Source organism: Nomascus leucogenys, chromosome 24 (assembly GCF_006542625.1).
Source record: "Nomascus leucogenys isolate Asia chromosome 24, Asia_NLE_v1, whole genome shotgun sequence".
NCBI lineage: Eukaryota > Metazoa > Chordata > Mammalia > Primates > Hylobatidae > Nomascus > Nomascus leucogenys.
Window position 1 is genome coordinate 16,670,157 of NC_044404.1, and position 17,741 is coordinate 16,687,897.

At 42.8% G+C, this 17,741-nt stretch overlaps 1 protein-coding gene across 1 annotated transcript in view; it reads right to left on the reverse strand.

Moving 5' to 3' along the window:
- FBXO42 (F-box protein 42) overlaps nt 1-17,741 on the reverse strand; it is a 93,459-nt gene that overhangs the window by 68,034 nt on the left and 7,684 nt on the right. The gene's annotated exons all lie outside the window — the stretch shown is intronic.

Consider the following 17,741-nt stretch of genomic DNA (forward strand, 5'->3'; position numbering starts at 1 on the left):
AACAGTTTTTCGACCCGGCACGGTGGCTCAAACCTGTAATCCCAGCACTTTGGGAGACCGAGGCGGGCGGATCACCTGAAGTTGGGAGTTTGAGACCAGCCTGACCAACACGGAGAAACCCCATCTCTACTAAAAATTGAAAATTAGCCGGGCATGGTGGCACATGCCTGTAATCCCAGCTACTCGGGAGGCTGAGGCAGGAGAATCACTTGAACCTGGGAGGCAGAGTTGCGGTGAGCCGAGATCATGCCACTGCACTCCAGCCTGGGCAACAAGAGCAAACCTCCATCTCAAAAAATAACAGTTTTTTCTAAGCTTTTATGCAAGACGATTCACTTAACCTTTTTCCTGTTTGCCCTGAGAATACTTGCCAGCAGCGCCTGCAACTGCGGTGTTTACTCGGAGATAACTTTGCCACAAAGTATCTCTTATTTATTTTATTTTATTTATTTTTTTTTTTTGAGATGGAGTCTCGCTCCATCGCCCAGGCTGGAGTGCAATGGCCTGATCGTGGCTCACTGCAAGCTCCACCTCCCGGGTTCATGCCATTCTCCTGCCTCAGCCTCTGGAGTAGCTGGGACTACAGGCGCCTGCCACCACGCCCCGCTAATTTTTTGTATTTTTAGTACAGATGGGGTTTCACCATGTTAGCCAGGATGGTCTCGATCTCCTGACCTCGTGATCCGCCCGCCTCAGCCTCCCAAAGTGCTGGGATTACAGGCGTGAGCCACTGTGCCCGGCCAAAATATCTCTTTTGTTATTGTTTTCACATTGCTCTAGTACATCAACTTTAGAAACAAAAGACATCATTCTATTTATAGCATTCTGTTTTTAATAGTGGTTATTTCCATTTACAAAATATAGTAATTCTTGGTTGGGTGCAGTGGCTCACACCTGTAGTCCCAGCACTTTGGGATTCTGAGGCAGACAGATCACCTTAGGTCAGGAGTTCGAGACCAGTGTGGGCAACATGGTGAAACCCTGTCTCTACTAAAATACAAAAATTAGCCGGGCTTGGTGGCTCACGCCTGTCATCCCAGCACTTTGGGAGGCCGAGGCGGGCGGATCACGAGGTCAGGAGATCGAGACCATCCTGGCTACCACGGTGAAACCCCGTCTCTACTAAAAACACAAAAAAATTAGCCGGGCGTGGTGGCGGGCGCCTGTAGTCCCAGCTACTCGGGAGGCTGAGGTGGGAGAATGGCGTGAACCCAGGAGATGGAGGTTGCAGTGAGCCGAGATCACACCACTGCACTGCAGCCTGCGTGACTGAGCGAGACTCCGTCTCAAAAAAAAAAAAAACCAACATAAAATACAAAAATTAGCCAGGTGTAGTGGCGTGTGCCTATAATCCCAGCCACTCAGGAGGCTGAGGCAGGAGAATGGCTTGAACCTGGGAGACAGAGGTTGCAGTGAGCCGAGATCATGCCACTACACTCCAGCCTGGGCCACAGAGAAAGACTCTCAAAAAAAAAAAAAGAAGATAGTAAATGTTCCAAGAATAGGCTTCACTGGCTAAAATACCAAATACAAGGCAGTATTTACAATAGAAAATATGAATCATTAAGAGATCCAGGCAGTAAAAACTAGAACAACATGAATGTCTATCAGCAACAGAACAAATAAATTGTGGTACGTTCGCCATGAAATATTATAGGGCAAAGAACCACAGGTTACATACATACAAATAAATCTCTCAAACATAATGTTAAGCAAAAGAAAATAGAAGGCCAGATGCGGTGGCTCACACCCGTAATCCCAGCACTTTGGGAGGCTGAGGTAGGCAGATCATCTGAGGTCAGGAGTTCAAGACCAGCCTGACCAACATGGTGAAACTCCACCTCTACTAAAAATGCAAAATTAGCTGGGCGTGGTAGCGTATGCCTGTAGTCCTAGCTACTAGGGAGGTTAAGGCATGAGAATCACTTGAACCCAGGAGGCGGAGGTTGCAGTGAGCCAAGATCACTCTACTGCACTCCAGCCTGGGCAATAGAGTGAGATCGTCTCAACAAACAAACAAAAATCCAAAACTTAGCCAGGCTTGGTGATGCACATGCCTGTAATCCCAGGTACTTGGGAGGATGAGGCAGGAGAATCACTTGAACCTGGGAGGCAGAGGTTGCAGTTAGCCAAGAATGGGCCACTGCACTCCAGCCTAGACAATACAGCGAGACTCCATCTCAAAAAAACAAACAAACATAAGACAGAAGAATGGGCAGGCACAGTGGCTCATGCCTATAATCCCAACACTTTAGTAAGCCAAAACAGGAGGATCATTTGAGGTCAGGAATTTGAGACCAGCCTGGGCAACAAAGTGAGACACCACCTCTACAAAAAAATAATTAACCGGGTGTGGTGGCACACATCTGTGGTCCCAGCTACCCAGGAGGCTGAGCAGGAGGATCACTTGAGCCCAAGAGTTTGAGGCTACAGGAAGCCATGACCACACCACTGGACTCTAGCCTGGGTAACCGAGTTAGACCGCGTCTCGAAGGAAAAAAAGAAGAAGAAGAAGAATATATACTATACGATTACAATTATATCAAGTTCAAAATGAGGCAAAATTTATGCTGTTACAAGTGAGGTATCTGAGGTACTAGTAAAGTTCTGTTTCCTGATTGGGTACTGGTTACACAGATGTTTTTTGTTTGTAAAAAATTTACTGAGCTGAATACTCACGTACTTCTCTAAAGTTTGTCAAAATACTGGCCAGGTGCAGTGGCTCATGCCTGTAATCCCAGAACTTTGGGAAGCCGAGGCGGGTGGATCACCTGAGGTCAGGAGTTCGAGACCAGTATGGCCAGCATGGTGAAACCCCGTCTCTACTAAAAACACAAAAATTAGTTGGGTGTGGTGGCACACGCCTGTAATCCCAGCTACTCGGGAGGCTGAGGCAGGAGAATCGCTTGAACCCAGGAAGCAGAGGTTGCAGTGAGCCCAGGTCGCTCCACTGCACTCCAGCCTGGGCGACAGAGCAAGGCTCTGTCTTAAATAAATAAATAAAGTTTGCCAAAATAAGCCATTATCAGCAGTTACTTCTAGTGGGAATATTATTAATAATTTCAAAAATGTCTTGCTTCTGCCTATCTGTATTTCCTAAATTTTCTACAAAGAAAACATACAGAGGCAGGCATCTCATTTATACTCCCATGACATTATACACAAAGTCTGAGGTAAAACTAGTAAAATGAAGGAAATAGGGTGTTTTATGTAAGAACTGTGTTGCAGATTAGATTCTCCAGGAAGCAGATGCTAGACAGAATTCAGAATGGAAAAAGTTTAACGGGAAGTAACTTCTGGAAGAAGTGCAGAAGCAGCAGGATTGGGCAAGAGGAGCCATCAGACCACAACACAGACCTGACAAAGCCTGTCCAACAGAGAGCTCGGGAGCAAAGACAGCCACTCAGGGGAATCTAGTACTGGGCAGAAAGGGCAAGGCTCTAAATCACTGCTTCGCTCAACCACTGGCAGAAGGCTCCAAAGCTGAGGCAGACCCTAAAGGAGCTAACGGCTTCAGCTAGCCTCCTTACAGATGGACAGTAAGTCCTTTTGAAGGGAGAATTTTATTATTTTTAAATACATTTATTTCCCTTGCTCCACACACTCTACCCAGACTATTTACTATGCCACCCCACTTTACAAATTTCCAGCATTCCCTCTAGCACTGATGAAAGGAAGAATAAGAAGGGTCTTCTCTTCCCAGTTCTTCCCAAAATTGGGAAAAGCTGGATTTGGGGGGGGTGGGGAAGGAAACGAAGAGTAATCTCGAAATATACTTTGGGGCTTTGAGAAAGATCTGAAACGTTCCAAAAAGTGACAGAGAGGGGAGAGCAGAGAACAGAAACCTCCTACCTCATCTCTACCACTGCAGTAATTCATGCACTAATTATGTGTAACATCTTTTAAAACTGGAAGAATCACATTAAGGAAAATGAAAACATGAACCCATAAAACTGCTTCCAAGATAATTTATCTACCAAACTGGCTGAAAGCTTATGATACTGCAAATGTGTCCTAGCAAAGTGGCTATTAGAATCTTAGTGATAATCAGCAAATTGGTGGCTACTTGGAAGGACTGGAGTGGCTTAAGTCCACCTGGGGGTGTGGGGGAAAGGCAATGACAGTGAGAAAGGAGCAATTCCCTTCATTCCCCAAAAGGAGAGAAGAGTATTATAATGGGTTTCCTGAAAACTGTATTAGAAAAAGGATCCTAGGCCAGGTGTGGTGGCTCACACCTGTAATCCCAGCACTTTGGGAAGCTGCAGCAGGCGGATCACGAGCTCAGGAGTTTGAGACCAGCCTGGCCAGTATGGTGAAACCCCGTCACTACTAAAAATACAAAAATTAGCCGGGCATGGTGCCGTGCACCTGTAGTCCCAGCTACTCGGGAGGCTAAGGCAGGAGAATCACTTGAACCCGGGAGGCAGAGGTTGCAGTGAGCCGAGATTGCGCCACTGCCCTCCAGCCTGGGCGACAGAGTGAGACTCCATCTTAAAAAAAAAAAAAAAAAAGAAAAAGAAAAAGGATCCTAGATAGTTAGGCCTCTTTCCATGCTCACGTGGGTAAGGTGTTTTTCAACATGACTGACTCGCTAGAGGGAGGCCTTTCAAACAACAGAGACCTCCATTTCCAGCCGAAATTCCTATCCTAAAACGTGTCACCGAGCATGGTGGTTCATGTCTGTAATCCCAGCACTCTGGGAGGCCAAGGTGGGCAGATCACCTGAGGTCAGGAGTTCAAGACTAGCCTGGCTAACATGGTGAAACCCCGTCTCTACTAAAAATACAAAAAACTAGCTGGGCGTAGTGGCACACGCCTGTAATCCCAGCTACTCGGGAGGCTGAGGCAGGAGAATCGCTTGAACTGGAGAGGTGGAGGTTGCAGTAAGCCGAGATCATGCCACCGCACTCTAGCCTGGGCAACAAGAGCAAACTCCATCTCAAAAAAACAAACAAAAAAAATCAAACCATGCCTTTCTTTACTGGAAAAAATATCACTTCCCATAGTCCCTCTTACTTGTTCTCTTGTATATTATATCATTTCCTACTGGCTAACTTTCCTGATTTATTAACTTTCATATATATTTTTTGTTTTATTCTTACGATTTTTTTGAGATAGGGTCTCACTCTGTCACCCAGGCTGGAGTGAAGTGGTGCAATCTCAGCTCACTGCAACCTCTGCCTCCCAGGTTCAAGTGATTCTCCCACCTCAGCCTCCGAAGTAGCTGGCGCGCCACCATGCCCAGCTAATTTTTTTTTTTTTTTTGAGATGGGAGTCTCACTCTGTTCCCCAGGCTGGAGTGCAGTGGCATGATCAAATTTTTGTATTTTTGGTAGAAACAGGGTTTCACCATGTTAGCCAGGCTGGTCTCAAACTCCTGACCTCAAGTAATCCACCGTGCCCAGCCTAACTTTCTTATATTTTTAACCTCCACTCAGCTCTAAAATTCACCAAGGAAAAGAGCCCAAAGAAATGGATTCCTTGAGTTTGGCTGCATGGTTGACATTTAAATTAAATAGTTGCTCCCTTGCACAACATTTTGACAGACTATAAGCCTAAGTTCTGTTGCAGAACAAAATAAATCAATGGAGGCTGCAAAAGTTTATTTACATTACTATTTTTCCCGATCAGAATAAATTTGATTCAAGAAAACAACTCCCTCTCTTTCCAAATTGTCTTAAAATATAATAACAAGCCAACATAAAGAGACCCATACTGCTTTAATAGCCAATGTTAAGCAATTTCCACCATTTAACTGTTACACCCTCCACAAAAACATCAAACTGCATACCTCTCAGGGCATGTTTGCTAACTTGGCGCTAGGTACAGATGCCAAGGAGAACACACATGGGTGAGCTCAGATGCAATTCCTCTGTAATTACATGCTCAACACGAATTTGCATAGCCCTTCTTTTTCACTTCCATAATTAGGTAATAAAATCATCACTCATATTCCCCCAAGGATACAGAGGCATTTTGAAACTCTGAGTTTTTCTTGTTTTCATGCCAAAAGAAGCCCTACAAACTTTCACATGTAAGCATACTAACTCAATGAATGTAGTTTTCATGAAACTGTTTAAAAGAAGTCCTTCTCACCCTTCACATTTGTGTTAGACCTTCTCAGCTTCCCCAATGTGACTGAATGAATGTACTGGAATCTGAACTCCCTGGGGGCAGGACCATTGGCCTAGGCATCTTTGTCGTCTTAGCACTAGGCATTCAAATGAGTGTAAGGTTTATTGACATGTCTACTCAGAACACCTTTGTGCTGAGCTTGCAAGGGTTTTTTTTTTTTTTTTTTTTAAAGATAGGGTTCTGCTCTGTCACCCAGGCTGGACTGCAGTGGCACAATTATAGTTCACTGCAGCCTTGAACTCCTAGGCTCAAGTGATCCTCCTGTCCCAATGTTCCAAAGTGCTGGGAATGCAGGTATAAGTCACTGTGCCCAGTCATTATTTTATAATAGAAATTACATCATTAGGTCAGGCGTGGTGACTCATGCCTGTAATCCCAGCAATTTGGGAGTCCGAGGTGGGTGGATCACCTGAGGACAGGAGCTCAAGACCAGCCTAGCTAACATGGTGAAACCCCGTCTCTACTAAAAATACAAAAAATTAGTCAGGCGTGGTGGCAGGCGCCTGTAATCCCAGCTACTTGGGACATGTAAAAAAAATTACATCATTAGTATATCCAGAAAATGGTAGATCCTACTTTTATATGTTACTAGATGTTGTCAAAATATTTTATTGGTCAGAATTAATACAAATCTCTGGTTTATGGAATTTTGTACCTTTTAAGGTGTATATACTGGCCTGAGAGTCTGCTGCCAGAGAGGAAACTATTTATTTGGCCCAGTAGTATCTTTTTCTTCTGAAAAACTACTATACTAGGCCAGGCGCCATGGCTCACGCCTGTAATCCCAGCACTTTGAGAGGCTGAGGTGGGTGGATCACGAGGTCAGGAGTTCAAGGCCAGCCTGATCAACATGGGGAAACCCCGTCTCTACTAAAAATAAACAAATTAGCTGGGCATGGGGGAGCATGCCTGTAATCCCAGCTACTCAGGAGGCTGAGGCAGGAGAATTGCTTGTACCTGGGAGGCGGAGGTTGCAGTGAGCTGAGATCGCACCACTGTACTCCAGCCTGGGCAACAGAGCGAGACTCTGTCTCAAAAAATAAAAAAATTTAAAAAATTTTTTTTAAATTAAAAAAAAAAACTATGCTACATCCAACTAAATACAAATCAGTTTCTAAAGTCCAAATGCCTTACCCTTCTGAGGTATAAATTAAGGTTAAGATTTTGAGACTGGAAGATGTGGCCACTGTTTCTAGCTTTAATGCTGTGAAACCTAGCATAAGTCACACAGAGAGAAACAAAAACCTCCCTAAGTAATGAAGTTCCCCACTTACTTCAGGAAGATTTTGTAAAGATAGTAGATATCAAGAAACTACTCTGAATTCATTGGAGAAAATCCGTAACCTAGAAAGAATCAACTCAAAAGAATTTCAATATGGGAATGAAACTGCTATGCATTTAAAAGCCATTGCCAGATTTGAGGGCAATATTTGATTAGTTTTTTGCCTTTGGTTTCTATTCAACTAGACATCTGACAATCCTCTTGTGGTAAACACATCTTTATTAAAGTCGGACTACACTTCATTTACCTAAAAGGAAGCTGAACATTTAAAATGCAATCAAACATATTTGTCACAAATTCAAAAGGTTAAAAAATGTAATTGGCCAACCATGGTGGCTCACGCCTGTAATCCCAGCACTTTGGGAGGCCCAGACGGGGGAATCACAAGGTCAGGAGTTCGAGACCAGCCTGGCCAACATGGTGAAACCCCATCTCTACTAAAAATACAAAAAATTAGCTGGGTGTGGTGGTGGGCACCTGTAATCCCAGCTACTCGGGAGGCTGAGGCCAGATAATCGCTTGAACCCGGGAGGCAGAGGTTGCAGTGAGCCGCGATCATGCCACTGTACTCCAGCCCAGGCGACAATGCAAGACTCCATCTCAAAAACAAACAAAAAAAGTAATTAAGGAACTTCTTACTGATAGATAATAAAATAAAGGACTGAGATCTAACTAAAGAATAAGGGACAGGGCCAGGCGCAGTGGCTCACGCCTGTAATCCCAGCACTTTGGGAGGCTGAGATGTGCAGATCACTTGAGGTCAGGAGTTCGAGACCAGCCTGGCCAATATGGTGAGACCCCTACTACAAACAAAAATTAGCCAGGCGTGGTGGTGTGCACCTGTAATCCCAGCTACTCAGGAGGCTGAGGCAGGACAATCCCTTGAACCCAGGAGGCGGAGATTGCAGTGAGCCGAGATCGTATCACTGCACTCTGAGGTGGGTGAGTGACAAAGCAAGTCTCCGTCTCAAAAAAAAAAAAAAAAAAAGAATAAGGGACAAGAAGGAGAAGTAGAGAAAAATAAAAAGAAGAAGGGACTGGACTGAATGGAGGCACCCACAGTCATCCCACAGCATGAGGGCTTCTGAGGCTTTAGGGACAAAGCAGCAACCCTGAACAGATGTCATTATGAACTCATAAAGTGAACCACCTCAGCAGCACTAATGTAGGCTAAGTACTAAATGCTACTCTTGAAAATATAAAATACTGTTGAATGAGAGATTTACAGAAGATCATAAAATGATTCAATCTAAGACAATAAGTCTTCTTATGAATATACCACCATTATCATTGTATCAACTCAAATGAAAAAGTTATAGAAAGTAGAAACAGGATAAAATAAAAAATTCTACCTTACTCCGTGCATTCAACAAATACCAATGAAACATTTGCTATATGTAAAAATACTGTGCTTATTGCAAGCTTGACTGCTATCAAATATTAAAAACACAAAAAGAAAAAATATATTATGCTTAGATCCCACACAAGGTACAAAAAGAAGGTATGTCACTATTTGCTCTCGAACAGATTGACCCACTAAGGGCCAAGGACACATAAATTAATAATACCAACACAGAACATTATATAATAAATGACCTATGAGACAAAACAAGAAGCCTTAACAGTTCAAGAAAGAAAGAGATGGCTTCTAACTAGTATAAGGAAGGTTCACAGACAAGCATTTCAGCTGAGCTTTAAAGACTAGGTAGAAGCCAGGTGTGGTGACTCATGTCTGTAATCCAAGCAGTTTGGGAAGCCAAAGCAGGCAGAAAACTTGAGTCCAGGAGTTTGAGACCAGCCTGGGCAACATGACAAAACCCTTCTCTACAAAAAATACAAAAATTAGTTGGCCATGGTGGCGCACACCTGTAGTCCCAGCTACAGGGGGTCTGAGGTGCGAGGATCGCTTGAGCCCAGGAGGTTGATGCTGCAGTGAGCCAAGATCACGCAACTACACTCCAGCCTGGGTGACACAGCAAGACTCTGTTTCAAAAAATCAAAAAACAACAATAAAAATAAAGAAGAGGTAGAATTTCAGAGAATAAAATTGGGGAAGGTAAAGGGATTAAACATTGTCAAATTATTGTCACTTAAACTGATATCCTTTGCCACTTACACAATTACCTTTAGAGCTGGGTGCAGTGGCTCACACCAGTAAACCCAACACTTTGAGAGGCCAAGACAGGCAGATTGCTTGAGCCCAGGAGTTCGTGACCAGCCAAAGCAACAAAGTGAAACCCTGTCTCTATAAAAAATACAAAAGTTAGCCAGGCATGGTAGTGCAAACCTGTTGTCCCAGCTACTTGGGAGGCTGAAGTGGGAGGATCTCTTGAGCCCGAGAGGTGGAGGCTGCAGTGAGCCAAGATCATGCCACTGCACTCCAGCTTGGGCAACAGAGCAAGACTCTGTCCCAAAACAACAACAACAAAACAGAATTACCTTTAAGACAAAAGAAAAAAAAAAGAAACTAAACTAAACAACACATTTTTTACTCAACTGTTTTTAAGTACACAGTTTAATATTTTAAATTCTACATTAACGAAGCGTATAATCTAGAGACTCCTTATTATTGACAGTCTATGTTTTGACAAAAAAAAAGCCTAGAAATAGAATAATTTGGCATAACCATTGTTGCTATTAGCAAACTGTGAGCTATTATGACAAGCAAATTCAGGAAGCTATTTTATAAAGCATACCAAATTTCATAACAGATACCAGCTGCAGTTTTTAAAAATGGTGAACTCATCAGTGTGTTACCCAATTAAGATTCCTTTTATAATACAGAAAAATTAAAAAATGGAAAAATAAAGTATTCCCACAAACTACCCATCGATATACTTTCTTTTTTTTGTTGTTTTGTTTTTGAGACAGAGTCTGGCTTTGTCACCTAGGCTGGAGTGCAGTGAACTCACTCAAGCGATTCTCCTACCTCAGCCTCCAGAGTAGCTGGGATTATAGGCATGCGTCACCATGCCCAACTAATTTTTGTATTTTTAGTAGAGACAGGGTTTCACCATGCTGGCCAGGCTGGTCTCAAACTCCTGACCCTCAGGTGATCCACCCACCTCGGCCTCCTAGAGTGCTGGGATTACAGGCGTGAGCCACCACACCTGGCCAAAAATTTCATATGGAGAACCATACGTTTTAAATTCAGCAAAATGCTTTATTTGGTAAAAAGGTAAAATGGAACTTTAATGCCCAAATTTATATATATATGGATTTTTTCTTCTTTTTTTTTTTTTGAGACGGAGTTTCGCTCTTGTTGCCCAGGCTGGAGTGCAATGGCACGATCTCGGCTCACTGCAGCCTCCACCTCCTGAGTTCAAGCGATTCTCCTACCTCAGCCTCCCGAGTAGCGGGATTATAGACATGCACCACCATGCCTGGCTAATTTTGTATTTTTTAGTAGAGATGGGGTTTCTCCATGTTGGTCAGGCTGGTCTCGAACTCCCGACCTCAGGTGATCCATCCGCCTAGGCCTCCCAAAGTGCTGGGATTAGAGGCATGAGCCACCGCGCCCAGCCTCTTTATTAATACAACTACTTGAGTTTTAAAATTTCTTCTTGAGGCCAGGTGCAGTAGCTCATGCCTGTAATCTCAGCACTTTGGGAGGCCAAGGCAAGTGGATCACTTGAGTTCAGGAGTTCAAGACCAGCCTGGGCAACATGGTGAAACTCCATCTCTACAAAAAATACAAAAAGTAGTGGGGTGTGGTGGTGCATACTTGTAGTCTCAGCTACTCAGGAGGCCAAAGTGGGAGGATCACTTGAGCCCAGAAGGTAGAGGTTGCAGTCAGCCAAGATCACACCACTGTATTGCAACCTGGGCAACAGAACCAAACCCTGTCTCAAAAAAGAAAAAAATTATTCTTGAGTTAATTCTGATAGGTGATGTTTTTTCTAGGATTTATAAGTCATCTAAAACACGTAAGCTAGAATCAACTACACCTTTAATTACTCACATAATTTAAACAAACAACTAATAAAACATGGAGCTACACAAATGTCATCTAAGTAATGGCTAAAGGCCCTTAAACAAGATAGGTCTGCTCTGAAAAAAAAGTTAAGTTTACTATGAACCATTTAATCTTCCTAATCCCAAAAGGTGTCAACCAGGAAGCCTGCTCACTTACACAGCACCATCTCTCTCTATGACCCACTTCTAAATGTCTTTTCTTCTTTTTTTTTTTTTTTTTTTTTTTTTTTTTTGAGATGGAGTCTTGCTCTGTCACCCAGGCTGGAGTGCAGTGGCGCAATCTCAGCTCACTGCAAGCTCCGCCTCCCGGGTTCACGCCATTCTCCTGCCTCAGCCTCTCCGAGTAGCTGGGACTACAGGCGCCCGCCACCACGCCCGGCTAATTTTTTTTTGTATTTTTAGTAGAGACGGGGATTCACCGTGGTCTCGATCTCCTGACCTTGTGATCCGCCTGCCTCGGCCTCCCAAAGTGCTGGGATTACAAGCGTGAGCCACCGCGCCCGGCCTACTTCTAAACATCATTTTAACTTTTTTTCCCCATTAGACTGTACACTACTTGAGAGCAGAGACTAAGCCATATTTATCTTTGTACATCTGGCACATCAGTAGACACCTTATCAATATCAGTACTTTTCTGATGAATGAAGATCATAAAGTCCCTTACTGACAAGGGATGTTAATGACTCACTTATGGTTGCAAAGTATACTCTTGAGGTGTTCAGTGTTGAAAGACTTCACTGAACCATACTTTCACATGGCCTTGCTTATGACCAAAAGCACAAAGCCATCTGTAAGACAGTTCATCTTAGTTGGGAGTAGAGCATAAAATGTATTTTTCTTCAATGATGAATTCACTGAAATAAAAATAAATCTTAAGCAAAGGCATAATTACACCATAAAGGCTGGGGAATCCCAGATTATTACACCTTTATGTAAACTGTCAGGAGCCCAGCTGAAAAACCAAAAAGCAAAACAAAACAAAAATGCTAACTTTTAATTGTGATAAGTCCCAGAAGAAAAACATTAAAAGGAGTTCAAAATTAGAAAGATAAATAGATTCAGAGTTAAAGATAGAGCCTAAAGTATTTTGCCCAAACCATTCAATTCTTTAAAGCATTTTAAAATCCAAGTAACACAGAAAAGTGACCATCCTAAGAGTAGAGCTCGATGACTTACTGCCAAGTAAACACAATCTCATTTATTTTAAGATGGGAAAGTTTTTGTTTTGTGTTTTAAGACGGAGTCTCGCTCTGTCACCCAGGCTGGGGTGCAACGGCGCAATCTCGGCTCACTGCAACCTCTGCCTCCAGGTTCAAGCGATTCTCTCACCTCTGCCTCCCCAGTAGCTGGGACTACAGGCACACACCACCACACCCAGCTAATTTTCGTATTTTAGTAGAGACTGGGTTTCACCATGTTGGCCAGGCTGTTCTCTAACTCCTGACCTCAAGTGATCCACCCACCTCAGTCTCCCAAAGTGCTGAGATTACGTGCGTGACCCACTTTGCCCAGCCGGGACAGTTTTAAACAATCAAAATGATAGACATATCCAAGTCACGTAGCTTATACTGACAACTGCCACTATGAGAAATTCCAAGGTTTTCTATAAAACTGGTAAGACTCAAAGCTAACAACCCACATTTGTCAAAATCCACAGCATCAAAGAGTGAAATTTAATACATGTACATTTTTTAAAAAAAACACTTATTTAGGAGGCTGGGGAATCCCAGATTATGATAAAATAATCTAAACTATATTACAAATATATGAGACCACCTTGGGTGGAGGAAAAGGTGTAACCTAACTTTGGAAATAAGGGGCATCTATAAGACTAAAGGCAAAAGAAACTGCATATAAGCACTAGTCTCTACTTGACAAAGTTGTTTCTCACAAAAGTAGAGGCTAACAATACTAATCTAGCTATACATGTATATTGGCATTGAACGATAAAGTAAATAGTTGGCAGATGGCTAGACCCAATTTTCTTATTGGAGTGGGAATTTACAAATAGTCAAGGAAGGAGGATAGAATGATCCTGTGATAATGGATTAGAGTGGGAGACAGGATGAACTCATGTTTAAATAGATACAGATGGTTACGTACAGAAATATTTACAATTGGTGTATAATATACACACACACATATATACATGTGTTAGTATACACTCATCTACCACCTTGTTCTGTTAACTGCAAGGGCCTACAAGTAATAAGCATACCTAGCACCCAGATGTTCTTTCTAATACCATTCTCCAATAAAAGAAACCAGGGCTCTTTGGTGAAATGGCAGAATCTAGGAGAAAGACAGGAAATATATAAGATGAGCCTGGAGAATCCAGTACTGCCACAAAGTAAGGAAGTGCCCTAAAAACAAAACAAAAGAAAATTGATGTGATTGGCCGGGCACGGTGGCTCATGCCTGTAATCCCAGCACTTTGGGAGGCTGAGGCGGGTAGATCACGAGGTCAGGGGTTCGAGACAAGCCTGACCAACATGGTGAAACCCTGTCTCTACTAAAAATACAAAAATTAGCTGGACGTGGTGGCGGATGTCTGTAATCCCAGCTACTCAGGAGGCTGAGGCAGGAGAATTGCTTGAATCCAGGAGGCGGAGGTTGCAGTGAGCTGAGATCATGCCACTGCACTCCAGCCTGGGCAACAGAGTGAGACTCTGTCTCAAAAAAAAAAAAAGAAAAGAAAAGAAAATTGATGGGATTGTGTAAAAGGGGCAAAGGAGACAGATGAAAGAGCTCCTGATGGTCAAAACTGAAACAACTGAGCCATAAAACAAATTGGTTTTGGATTAAAACCCAAAGTACAGGCCAGGTGCTGTGGTTCATGCCTGTAATCCTAGCACTTTGGGAGACTGAGGTGGGTGGAGTGTCTGAACTCAGGAGTTCGAGACCAGCCTGGGCAACAGGGTGAAACCCCGTTTCTACTAAAATATAAAAAATTAGCCAGGCATGGCAGTGTGCGCCTGTAGTCCCAGCTACTCGGGAGGCTGAGGCAGGAGAATCACTTGAACTCAGGAGGCGGAGGTTGCAGTGAGCCAAGATCCTGCCATTGCACTCCAGCCTGAGCAACAAAAGCAAGACTCCGTCTCAAAAATAAAATAAAATAAAAATACAAAAATTAGCCAGGCATGGTGGCACGTGCCTGTAGTCCCCAGCTACTCGGGAGGCTGAGGCAGGAGAATCACTTGAACCGGAAGGCGGAGCTTGCAGTGAGCCAAGATCGTGCCACTGCACTCTAGCCTGGGCGACAGAGCGAGACTCTGTCTCAAAAATAATAATAATAATAATAATAATAATTTAATTAAAAGTAAAAACCGGCCGGGTGTGGTGGCTCATGCCTGTAATCCCAGCACTCTGGGAGGCCGAGGCGGGTGGATCACCTGAGCGCACGGGTTTGAGACCAGCCTGGCCAACATGGTGAAACCCTGTCTCTACTAAAAATATAAAAATTAGCCCAGCCTGGTGGTAGGCACCTATAATCCCAGCTACTCAGGAGGCTGAGGCAGGATTTTCACTTGAACCGGGGAGGCGGAGGTTTCAGTGAGCCGAGATCGCACTACTGGGCAACAGAGCAAGACTCAGTCTCAAAATAAATAAATAAATAAATGCAGCCAGGCGCAGTGGCTCATGCCTGTAATCCCAGCTACTTGGGAAGCTGAGGCAGGAGAATCGCTTGAACCTGCGAGGTGGAGGTTGTGTTGAGCCGAGATCGTGCCATTGCACTCCAATCTGGGCAACAAGAGCAAAACTCCATCTCCAAAAAAAAAACACAGAAAAAGTATATGATATCAGTTGCTGGTTATATCTCATTAGCTTTAATATTTAGTCACTTCTGATACAGCATATTTTTTGTTCATTCTGGGATAACAGATTTAGGACACGGAAAAACAAGTGAAATAAAAATGTAATCCCCTCTTTGTCACCTTCGATAAATTTCATCACATACACCAAGAGCTTTGCTTGCACTTAAAAATGATAGTAAATTTATAGGTTAGAATTTTAAAATTGCTCCAACACAGAAGGGAGGCACATTGTTATTGTTACCATTACTATAGTTGAATGAAGGAAGATTAAATGTATCTATTATTCTCCAAAAAAAAATGCTTATGGAATTGATTAAAAGATTTAATAAATGACATTGCTATATTGTGATTTAGTAAGCAAAGTTATCCTCCTGGACCTTGGAAAATAAATCTTACTTGGTTTAATTACTCCTATCAACAATGTTTCAACTAATGAATTTCTTTTCTTTCTTTTTTTTTTTTGAGATGGAGTTGTTCTGTCGCCCAGGCTGGACTGCAGTGGCACAACCTCAGCTCACTACAACCCCCGTCTCCAGAGTTCAAGTGATTCTCCTGCCTCAAGCTGCTGAATAGCTGGGATTACAGACATGTGCCACTATGCCCAGCTAATTTTTATATTTTTAGTAGAGATACAGTTTCACCTGTTGGTCAGGCTGGTCTTGAACTCCCGACCTCAAGTCATCTGCCTGCCTCAGCCTCCCAAAGTGCTGGGATTACAAGTGTGAGCCACTGCGCCTGGCCTCGACTAATGAGTATTTTTGATAAAATGAATAAAATTATCAGGTAATAGTGACCAAAGCATGTCATGAATTTAACAACAAGAAGAGTAGTGGCTTTTTCCAACAGATTTCAATTCAGTCATCTGAAGTACTTGTTTGTGAAATACCTTAAACTCCTTTCTCATTTCTAGTCTCTGCTCTTGCTGACCATCCCCTCTTGCAGAAATACTGTACACCTACTTACCAGTAGGACAAATTCCTACTCTGCCACGTAAGAGTTACCTCTTCTTGAGGTTCTATCCCCTCCAGCCAATTAAGTATTCTTCTGACCTTCTATTCATTTTATACAGTATCTTCATTATCTCACAGTTATATAAATATTTGTTGAGTGAGGTGGCCTATAAGATGTAAGCCAACATTAGATAAATACTACAGATAGTTTCTACTTTTCACCACTTCATAAGTTACAACTTTGCTTATTAACCACTTGCCTAATTAAAACCCACATTAAAAGCCAGGAGTGGTGGCTCATGCCTATAATCACAGCAACTCAGGAGACTGACACCAGAGGATCGCTTGAGGCCAGGAGTTCGAGACCAGCCTGGGCAAATAGTGAGACCCCCCCATCTCCAAGAAGAAAAAAAAATGCTAGGTATGGTGGTGTGCACCTGTAGTCCCAGCTATGTGGGAGGCTGAGGTGGGAAGATCACTTGATGATTGCACCACTGCACTCCAGCCTGTGACAGTGCAAGACCATCTCTTAAAAAAAAATTAATTAAAATATGAAAAAATAAAATCCACATTTCACTTCTCATTGCTATGGTTTCCAATAAAGTCAAGACAAGGCAAGAGCACTAAAGCAATCAAGATGCAAAAATGCACAGCAACAAGTTTGCTGTAAGGAAAATATGCCTTAAGATGTGGTGGCCAGAAATGTGAAAATTGCCAATACCAACTGTCTTTTTATGTGTGTTGAATCATACTGTATTTCAGATGGGTAGTGTTATGGCTGAAAACTGTTAATACTAGTTCAATTTTAACAGTCAGCATTTAAAGGGATGGAATCCAGAAAACTAATTTCCATCTCTGACCTTCTATAAATTTGCTATGATCACAGGAAAATTGATTTTGCATACTGTATCAACTATACGGTAAAAATAATAATCCATCAGAACTTCAAAAGGCTATATTCTGTACCATTTCTACAAAAATAAGTGATGACTGTGCAAAATACAAATATATTCAAAGATAGCTTATAATATGAAATTCAGCTACCAGACAGAAACATGGGGAAGACAAAAGTGTTCACTTCATTTAAGACTGATTCTAGGCTGGGCCCGGTGGCTCACGCCTGTAATCCCAGCACTTTGGGAGGCCAAGGTGGGCGGATCACGAGGTCAGGAGATCGAGACCATCCTGGCTAACACGGTGAAACCCCGTCTGTACTAAAAATACAAAAAATTAGCCGGGTATGATGGCGGGCGCCTGAGGAGGCTGAGGCAGGAGAATGGCGTGAACCTGGGGGAGGCAGAGCTTGCAGTGAGCGGAGATCGAGCCTGGGCGACAGAGCGAGACTCCACCTCAAAAAAAAAAAAAAAACAAAACAGACTGATTCTACAGATAAGACTAATGACCTGAGAACACCTCCCTGGCACTTGGAGCAAATGGCCAATGATATAGTCTATTTTAAACAGTCCACTTTTCAATAATGTTTAAAATAACCCACAACTAACAACATAATTTCACTGCTTCATGTTTACTATTCTGTATCAGTTTACAAACTAAAATTAAACTGACATACACTTAACAGAATTC